This window comes from Lemur catta, chromosome 8 (genome assembly GCF_020740605.2).
Source record: "Lemur catta isolate mLemCat1 chromosome 8, mLemCat1.pri, whole genome shotgun sequence".
Lineage (NCBI taxonomy): Eukaryota > Metazoa > Chordata > Mammalia > Primates > Lemuridae > Lemur > Lemur catta.
Genome location: NC_059135.1, coordinates 59,384,258 through 59,394,176, shown reverse-complemented (window position 1 = coordinate 59,394,176; position 9,919 = coordinate 59,384,258). Strand labels below are relative to the sequence as shown.

The 9,919-nt window shown below is 39.6% G+C and overlaps 1 pseudogene across 1 annotated transcript; it reads left to right on the top strand.

The window, feature by feature from the left end:
* The first annotated feature begins 3,530 nt into the window (after nucleotides 1–3,530).
* On the top strand, nucleotides 3,531–5,902 carry LOC123644127 (annotated as a pseudogene). Its single transcript, XR_006737000.1, has 2 exons — nucleotides 3,531–3,630; nucleotides 5,307–5,902. The product of XR_006737000.1 is annotated as a T-complex protein 1 subunit gamma-like (transcript).
* Nucleotides 5,903–9,919: the final 4,017 nt, after the last annotated feature.

Sequence of the window (9,919 nt, the reverse complement as noted above, 5' to 3'; positions counted from 1 at the left end):
AATTAACTGATTTGTTCAGAGATACACATAGCATTAAATGAACATATACATAGATTTAATAAAATGTAAGTAAGTTGTACTTTAACATTGTATCTTTTGTTGATTTTTCACAATCATAGAACCCCAAGGACCATGAAGAAAAGATTACACAATATTATTTTTAAAAATTTTATTGAACAGTGTTACTTCTCAATTTCTATAGCATATTTTTAAAAAGATACCTGAGGCTGCTTTAGTTTTTTTCTTGAATATTTTTATTACACTTTTAAATATGCTTAAAATATTTTATAAAAGACATTTTAAAGTATAATGTATGGAGTCCACCTACTTTAGAGAGCATATAAATGAATTGATAATATATTGCTAATTTTGGTCTTCTATGCTAAAAATTATAACTCTAAATAGGTTACAGAGGGTAATTAAAAACTGTATGTATGTATTGGTGCTTCGAGTTATTACTGTATTTGGTACTTAGTCATTGGAATAACAATTACTAATGTAACAGAACCCATCTCTCCCGGCCCACTGTGTTCCTGTGGACCACGTGGCTCTGCCTCTCTTGCTGCTTTGCACTCAGTCTTGGCAGCACTCCCTCTGGATATTGCTCAGTCTGACTCCACAATTCTTTTTCTGACCACACTTTAGGTGAACACAGAGAAGTGATTCAAATCTGCTGTTGTCACGCGTCTCTTATGCTAAGGTGGCAGCATATACATCCAGGGATGTAAATTGGCAAAGAGCCCAAACTTCAGAGTCTGGCATCTTGTCGTTGTTAGGTAATCTTCTGGGTACAACGCTGGTGCTCACTCAGCAGCTTAAAGGCTGAGTAGGCAGAGTCCTGTGAGGAAGCTGACTTCCTGCCATGAAGAGGGGAGGGTCGCTCTTCCAATTAGGTAATGCAAGACATGATAAAAATACACTGTTCCTTACACCATCTAGGTCTGAGATAACATTCTCTGAGTAGTCTTCCTGGTGTCTCAGTCCCCAAACACCAATCCCTGAAGTCCACTCCTGATGCAGACCTTCAGCCTGAACTTTTAGCCCACGTGGTCGCCCTGCCATATACATTTTATCAATAGATGTGCAGGAAAAACTTTGTGGATGCTGCATGTTTGTAGCTTAAAAACAGAGTAAAATGGAGAGAGAGAGAGAGAGAGAGAGAGAGATGGGACCTGTGATGGGTAACAGTCTAAGCTTATTAAATTTAGTCTAAAGCTGTTTCCTTACATATTTTAAATTTGGCCTAAAAGTTTCTCTGTGCATAGTGAGCTGTAACCTAACTGAATGTGTAAACAGGCTGTAACCTACCATTGTACCGATCACTGAGTTTCAACCAATCACAGGCAACTAACTGCTCAAATCAGGTTTGAATAAGGCAAATGCCAACTTATAACCAATCCAGTCGTTTGTGTAATCTTATTCCATTTTTCATACATCACTTCTCTTTTCTTGTCCATAAATATTCTTTGACCACATAGCAGTGCTCGGGTCTCTCTGAAGCTATTCTGCCTGATTCCTGAATTGTCCTTTGTTCAATTAAACTCTTTTAAATTTAATTTCTCTAAGACTTTTCTCTTAACAAGCTGGTAAGAAGACAAAAGATAAGAAGACAGAGAGAAACATAGAGTAATTTTTACCACCAAACGGGAATATCAGTCTATAATAATCTTTTATCTTTCTGAGGAGAATCACTAGGTACCACTGTAATCTCTCATAGAAGAGGTCCAGCCACCTCTCTACCACATTCTTTGAAATTCTTCTTTCACAATCATCTCCACCCCTCACTTAGACATAATAATAATTTGATATTATTATTACATATTATATAGCAATATTTTTGTTGTATATATTTTTTTTCGCAAACCTGAATTTAGTCTGTCTCTCAGACACTATTCCAAGCAATATACATATATTGTCTTATTTACCTCTCTCATCAAAAATATATGTTTTCTAATTTCAGATGGAGAAGCTGAGCCACAACGAGATTGAGTAACTTGCCTAACTTCGCAGAGTGAGTGGCAGAGCCAGGATTTGAACCTATGCAGTCTGACTCAAGATCTTACTCACTGAAATATGCCACGTATGTGAGTTTGACTCAACTCCCTTTTATCCAAGCAATTTCTTAACTCATTCAATGGCTTCATCCAACTGGCAGTGCAAAGTACTCCTAAAGTTTTGTGGGGTTTTTTTGTTTTTGTTTTTTTTTGAGACAGAGTCTCACTCTGTTGCCCAGGCTACAGTGCCATGGCGTCAGCCTGGCTCACAGCAACCTCAAACTCCTGGGCTCAAGCGATCCTACTGCCTCAGCCTCCCGAGTAGCTGGGACTACAGGCATGTGCCACCATGCCCGGCTAATTTTTTCTATATATATTTTTTAGTTGTCCATATAATTTCTTTCTATTTTTAGTAGAGACGGGGTCTCGCTCTTGCTCAGGCTGGTCTCAAACTCCTGACCTCGAGCGATCCACCCGCCTCGGCCTCCCAGAGTGCTAGGATTGTAGGTGTGAGCCACTGCGCCCGGCCTCCTAAAGCTTTTTTGCTCTCCAACAATGTTAATAGCCAACATTCCCCTTCAGGTTGGACTATCCTTGGGAAATAAATCATCATTTTTCAAGTGTCTTTATAAGTGTTTGAACTTCTTGAGGACTTGGGAATAAGAAATAGGATGAACTGAAAGAATGTGACAACAGAAGCTTGCTTCTGGATTTACTCCTTGATTCATTCAGCAAATATTTGAATGAGCACTTGCTTTGTGTCCTAGGGACAGAGGATTACCAATGAACCAGTTGCTTCTTTGTTTGGGCTTGTCTGCCCCTAAACTCAGACAATTTCCTGGAGATTGTCTATTAAAAGTGATTTCTGAGGCAAGTCTGACATATATGGCCACATAAGAACATGAACACAAGAAATGCTTTACAAGGTACAGGATTAAGGGCATTTAAAATAGTTCATAACACCTAGGGGGGAAAATCCAATTAATATAGGCAACCAGTCAAAATAAGAGCACACAGCTTCAACATCTCATGATGCTAGCCAGCCCAAGAGAACTCTGTTTGTGTAAGACGTGGAATTTAATCCATTTCTCTATAGGAGATTAGGTATTTCTGGCCATGCTTGTGTACTGAATGGGCCGATCACATGGTAATCTAATTGCAGGGAGCATGAGGCAACTCCTCAAAGGCAACTATGGGATAAAAGAGTCAGCAGGATTAGCTTGACCCTCAATAAAGCCTCAGAACCAGCAATACAGCGTGAGAGGGAGGGGCTGATTTTGTGCGCCTCAGCAGCTCTCTTCAAATCTACACTGGGTGGGGGCCCCTGAACGTATGTTTGTGTTCTAGAGAAGAACAAATTGTAAATAAAAGCTAGAACATCCATTTCTCTAAGTTCTGTGAACCACGGGATATAAAAAATAGTGTTTAGGATTTCTCTGACATATTATACTTCAACTTTATCTTCCAGCCACTTCACCACTTCACTATTGCCTGACCTTGGTTCCATGGGGACATCTCTGAGCCACACAGTGGTGCATGCCCACGAGAGCAGCTGCAGAGACTATGGCTCCTGCAAGAGCAGTATGGAGCAGAAGCAGTGCCCTGAGAGCACCAGGAGAGAGGATGCAGCCATCAGGTATGTTTCTTTTGACCACCGGATCCCCAGCTGCTTTCCTGCCCCTTCCCCCTAATAAAATGCATATACACAGAGGAAGGGGGATCTGACTTCAAAACAACCATTTGGAGGTTGTGTGTAAGAGAAGGTAGAGAAATACACATTTTATAATGGTCTGTAGTTGATCTAACCTGTACATTTCATATACAAAAGCATGGACCAGGTCAATGATGGTGATGAGTATATTTTAGGCAATTTTCTGAACTTGGATTGTAGAGTTCAGAGTAGCACTTTGTCAGCTTTTATCACTTTGGACGCTGTAATATATGAATAGAGTGAGTGTAGACTCCCAGAAATAGGGTGATGGGGGAGAGAAAGGCAGGAAAGGAAATATCTCTAGACATAAAGGAAAAATTGGCAAAAGTCTAGAAGAGATTCCCAAAGGAAGAAAGGGAAGGGAGGGGAGAGACCACCTGACCCCTGTGAGAATGGCCATTATTAAAAAGTCAAAAACAATAGATGCTGACATGGATGCAGAGAAAAAGGTATACTTATACACTCTTGGTGGGACTGCAAATTAGTACAACCTCTTTGGAAAACACTATGGAGATTCCTCAAAGAGCTAAATGCAGACCTGCCATTTGATTCAGTGATCCCACTACTGAGTATCTACCCAAAGGAAAAGAAATCATTTTATCAAAAAGACATCTGCACTTGAATATTTGTTGCAGCACAATTCATAATTGCAATCATATGGAATCAACCTAAGTGCCCATCAGTACAGGAATGGATAAAGAAAATGTGGTGTATATATATATACTATGGAGTATTTATTACTAAGCCATAAAAAAGAATGAAAATAATGTCATTTGCAGCAACTTGGATGGAAATGGAGATCATTATCCTAAGTGAAGTTCAGGAATGGCACAACAAACACCACATGTTCTCACTAATAAGTGGGAGCTAAATGATGGATGCACATGGTCACTGGAAACTAAGAAAGGGGGAGGGTGGGAAGGGGATGAGGGGTAAAAACCACCTAGTGGGTACAGTGAACACTGTCCTGGTTACAGGCACACTGAAAACCCTGACTTCAGCATTATAGAGTGTATCCATGTAAAAAAAACTTTTGTACTTCCTTAATATTTTGAAATAAAAACATTCAATGGTAAATAATTCTATTTAAAACAATATTAACATTAATTTTCTCTTCTTGTAAGTGAAAACAAAGCAATAAAGATGAACAAACAAATAAAACCTCTCTTTCTACATTGAAGTTTTGCATTTGTACAAAAGGTATTGGGAAAATGATGGGATTAAAATTCAGTATTCATAAAGTTTGGTGTTTTAAAAAATGCTTGTTCTTTTTGGAAAGGTATCTCCTTAGGTAATTGTTAAAAACTGCCTAAGTGGAAACAAGAAACTCTGTCACTGTAATTGCAAAAGACTTTCTCCTTTTATGACTTTCAAATGTCAGTGTTTGTGAGTATCACATGCATATGTCTAGTCAGGCAGTGTAATCTTTGCTAGTGGGCTGCAGCTATAAATTCACCAATGAAAATTTACACACTGCAGCATAAAACTAATATCAATGGATCCTTTGGGACCACATTTGCTTGCAATATATTTAACTAAACCAAAGTGGTAAAATCAATTAACATATAGCATATAACTTAGAGAAGGTGATGTTTGAACAGGAGCAGGCCTGTTGGAAATCAAAAAATAGGAGATGAGTATTTTACATTCATCACTGAGTGCAAGGACCCCAAAGCCTGCACCATTCTCCTCCGGAGGGCCAGCAAAGAGATTCTCTTAGAAGTAGAACACAACCTCCAGGATGCCATGCAAGTGTGTGGCAACGTTCTCCTGGACCCCCAGCTGGTGCCAGGTGGTGGGGCCTCTGAGATGGCTGTGGCCCATGCCTTGACAGAAAAATCAAACGCCATGACTGGTGTGGAACAATGGCCACACAGGGCTGTTGCACAGGCCCTAGAGGTCATTCCCCGTACCCTGATCCAGAACTGTGGGGCCAGCACCATCCGTCTGCTTACCTCCCTTCGGGCCAAGCATACCCAAGAGAACTGTGAGACCTGGGGTGTGAATGGTGAGACGGGTGCTTTGGTGGACATGAAAGAACTAGGCCTATGGGAGCCACTGGCTGGGAAGCTGCAGACGTATAAGACAGCAGTGGAGACGGCAGTTCTGCTGCTGCGGATTGATGACATTGTCTCAGGCCACAAAACGAAGGGCGATGATCAGGCAAGGCTGAGCTCCTGATGCTGGCCAGGAATGAGTGCTAGGAGAGGTGACTTCAATGACAAAACCAGCAAAGTCTCCCCCTTTCCTGAGCCAGAGTGCCAGGAACACTGTGGACGTCTTTGTTGGGAAGGGATCAGGTTGAGGAGCAACCCCAGTCCCTTTCTGTCCCAGCTCAGTCTGCAAAAAGCACTGACATGTAATTCTTCTCTATTGTATGGTTTCCATTTAGGTTGCTTCCGATGATTAAATCTAAGTCATTTGAGAGAAAAACTTAATAAATACATAAATTAATTAATAATTAATTTTCCTATTTCAGCCAGTGTTCTCTATTTGCTAAAATGCTTTCTATTTCTCACTTTCTCTCACTAGGTTTCTACACATTTTTCCTGTTTCAGAGAGAATTAAATTTTTTTCCTAGCATACTTCCCTTCTTTGAAGAAGGAACATTGTCAGAGACTGTCTTTATTGACGCTACTGCACTGGAGAGCAAATAGAAGTAAGTATACAAAGATATTTATATAGTAATTTTTTGGCAATTAGTATTATGTGAAAGGTTTTTTGTTGTTGTTGTCATTTTTTTTTTTTTTAGAGATGGGGTCTTGCTATATTGCCCAGGCTGATCTCTAACTCCTGGCCTCAAGCAATCTTCCCACTTCAGCTTCCCAAAGTGCTGGGATTATAGGCATGAGCCACCACCCTAGGTGAAAGGCTTTTTTGTAGCTTTTAAGATGTTGCCCTGCAGCTACTACCTCTCCACGGGGCTAAACAGCTCCAGAGTCAGCTATTAGTGAAAGTTATGAATAGACAACTTTGAAAGGTTTCTTTTCAACCAAAAATAAAAGGTAGCAAAATGAGTAGTATAATAAAACTGGGAAGTTTTCTCTTTTTATTTCAGGGATGTTTTTGACCTGATTATCTTAATTGATATTATAAAACTATGGTTATAGATTATATTGTTGTAATAATATTTTTGAAGAGTTGATCTTCAATATTTGATAATAATGTAACATAATAATAATATGTGAAGAGCTAATCTCTATAGAATAATTCATTATTTCAAAATGGAAAACTAGAGGAGCTGCCACGGCATATTGTAACTCCTGTGTTTATCTGCATTAATCATCTCCTGGTACTCTGTGTTTGAAGTCACGTGAAGTACTCTGACATAGAATAAAAATGTACTGGTAATAACAAAAGTGTTCTTGGAATTGTAGCTAAGATGTACTGCAATGCACTTGTGCTTTTGTCCTCTTTACAACTCAAATTTTATCAACCCTATAGAAGCTCCCATGGACTTTCTAATACTGTTATATTATAATGTCATATATGTGTCTCAAATGGCTCTTATTAGTTAGTTACTCAGGTCTGCTTGCAAAGACCTCTGAATAATTGATGTTGGGTTAAAGGTTTGTCAGAAATCTTTCGATATCCTAGATTCTTTTGTTATTGGTTTAGTTCAAACTGCTTCATTATCTCCAAAAGCAAACAGCGAGGCCAGGGCCTGCTTTGCCTAATAGGCTCTGTTGCTCTTTGTGCAACTTATACTTTTGTATCTGGTGCTTCGGAAGAACAGTCTCTTGGTGCGTCCTTGGCCCAGCAGATCATTAATCTATTTCTTACATGCGAGAGTAAATGGCCACAGGCTAGGGATAGAGTGAAGAGATGCCACCTGAGATAGCCTAATGCTGATGCATATAGCTGGGGTGGGGGAAAGGAAGAAGAGTCTTTGAATCAGGATAATGAAAAATAGGACTTATTATAGGTTTTCTTTAAATTAGGGAAAGAAATTATCAAGAGTGTAATTGTCTCAGTCAGAAAAAAAAAAAACCTGACAACAAAAAAACTCAATAGCAAAAATTCTATTTACAACATTGGAATAATATGTAAATAGCTCCAATATTAGTGACTCTAGTGTCCCGACCCTAAGGCCTAAAATTGTGATCCCTTGGAAGAAAGTTGAGGTGTCTTTCTTTAGACACACAGAATGTATTATTCCGATAGTGCTAGGCAGGAAAGATTATCCTAACCAATATACATGGAGTCAATTCCAGAGTGTACCAAATGAAGATGAACCGACAGGAAGAAGGAACAGGAAGAAAAGAAAAGTATAAACACCCCACTGTTCTCACTCATATTAGTCTCTCCTGGCCTAAAATCAGATAACTACTATATTATAAATGTTCTTTCATGGTAAGCATCAATAATATCTAAATCTCTGTCAGTAAGGTAATTTGAGGAAACGGTTTGGAACAACAATGAATATAATAAAATATCAAATTCAGTAGCAGGAAACATACACTTTTAAAAGTTCTTATATTGAAACAGGATTTTTCTTTTTTAATCAGGGAAGTGTAATGCTGATAAATTGAAAGCCTTAGTTTAAGTGAATGACTCAAAGAAATGCTCGGCTACTATGGCAACAGGAGAATTAGTTGCTAGTGTCACCCTGTGTCCTAAAAGTACTTATAACCTGCAGGAACCCTCTGAACTCAGAATGGTGCCATTTGTACTATTTTCACTAAATCCCACCATAGAACCTTAGGAAAATAGGTGGCACTAATTCTCAAGTGACAAAAAATGCAAGATGATCCTGCATATTAGGGAGGATCCCAAGACCATCTCCAGGTTTGGAGTTTCAGGAAAGAAAGTCACGGGACTCAGCATCTGGTTGTACTAAATCTTAGACTCCCAGAAGGAAAGCAGGTGTTCAGCATAAACCACATTATTTGTACAAATACTTCACGCACAATGATCCACTATGATCATTTGGGGAAAGTTACATATCAGTGCAGGGAACTGTTTACCAGCCAAGTTCTCCTATGTCAGCCACGGGCCAACCTAGCCTGCAGCCTTTTCTAAGGCTAGCAGTCTCAGGTCTGCTGTGGAACTGTTTCCGTATAGCTTAGAACCTATATTTATCAGACAGCAAGGATTAATTTTTTTTTAAGAGAATAGAGAGAGGTTGGTCTGCAGAGATTTTCAGTGGCAAGGTAGTGACAAAATGAGATTCATTCTTTCTGTCTATCATCTACCAGTGGATTGACAGATAAACCAGCATCATTATTATTGTTGCAATTACAGATAAATGGAATAAGTTGAGTCTACCAAGACAGCTTTAAACTCCAGAGGATACTAAAATGATACAGGTAATGTAAATTTATTATAAGTAGCTGAAGGACACTTACGAATTTCTAGTACTTTCTCCTCTCCCCGCCCCCCACACAAAAACATGTACACCAGTTAACCTAAACAAAGTAAATCTTCCAATGTAGTTTTGGTCAACATCCATGCTACCAATCACCTATGGTAAGTAAAAATAGGGTGAAAAACACTATTCTATATTTATTAACTTCAGTAGGTAAATATATGATATGACTTGAGTCCCAGCACCCTGGATAGGTGCGTAACTGTTATCTCCCCAGCTGTTGTTTTGTCTCTGCTTCGAGAACATCTAGCTTTCTCCTAATACTGACCTTGCAGAAAGATGAGAGGTGCCAACCTCAAGATAAACCTTTGGGAACTCACTGATATAAGCAGAGGAGGCAATAAAACATAAATGTAATGTCCACCGTTTGCTGACAAGGCAGGCCCCTGACAGCTCCTCTCAGAGGAGAAGGCTTGAGGACTCAGCTATGCAGACAAATATGAGGAGATTAGGAATTGAGATTAGGAACATCAGAGAACCACTATGGAGGCTCCCCCAAAATGTGGTCTCTGCATCTTTCATATAAAGAGGGCATAGGCTATTCTCAGGGCTGGAAGTTTGGCCGTCTAGCTCTTGTGTGCTGGGCTGTAGGGTGACAGACATGTGCATCAGCAGTAAAGTCAGCAAAACAGAGTCACACAGCTTGAAAGACTTTTTAACACCAGGTAGGTAATAGTATACCAGGAAGAGAGGCAGTGATACCTACGGCACCCAAAAAAGCAGCGAAATCTGGCAACAAAGCAGCACACACTAAAGAGTAGCATCCATTGGGGACTCCCACGCAAGTGACATAGGAGCGTCGACAGCAGGAATTGAGATGAACGCTTACATGTGCTCTTATGAAAC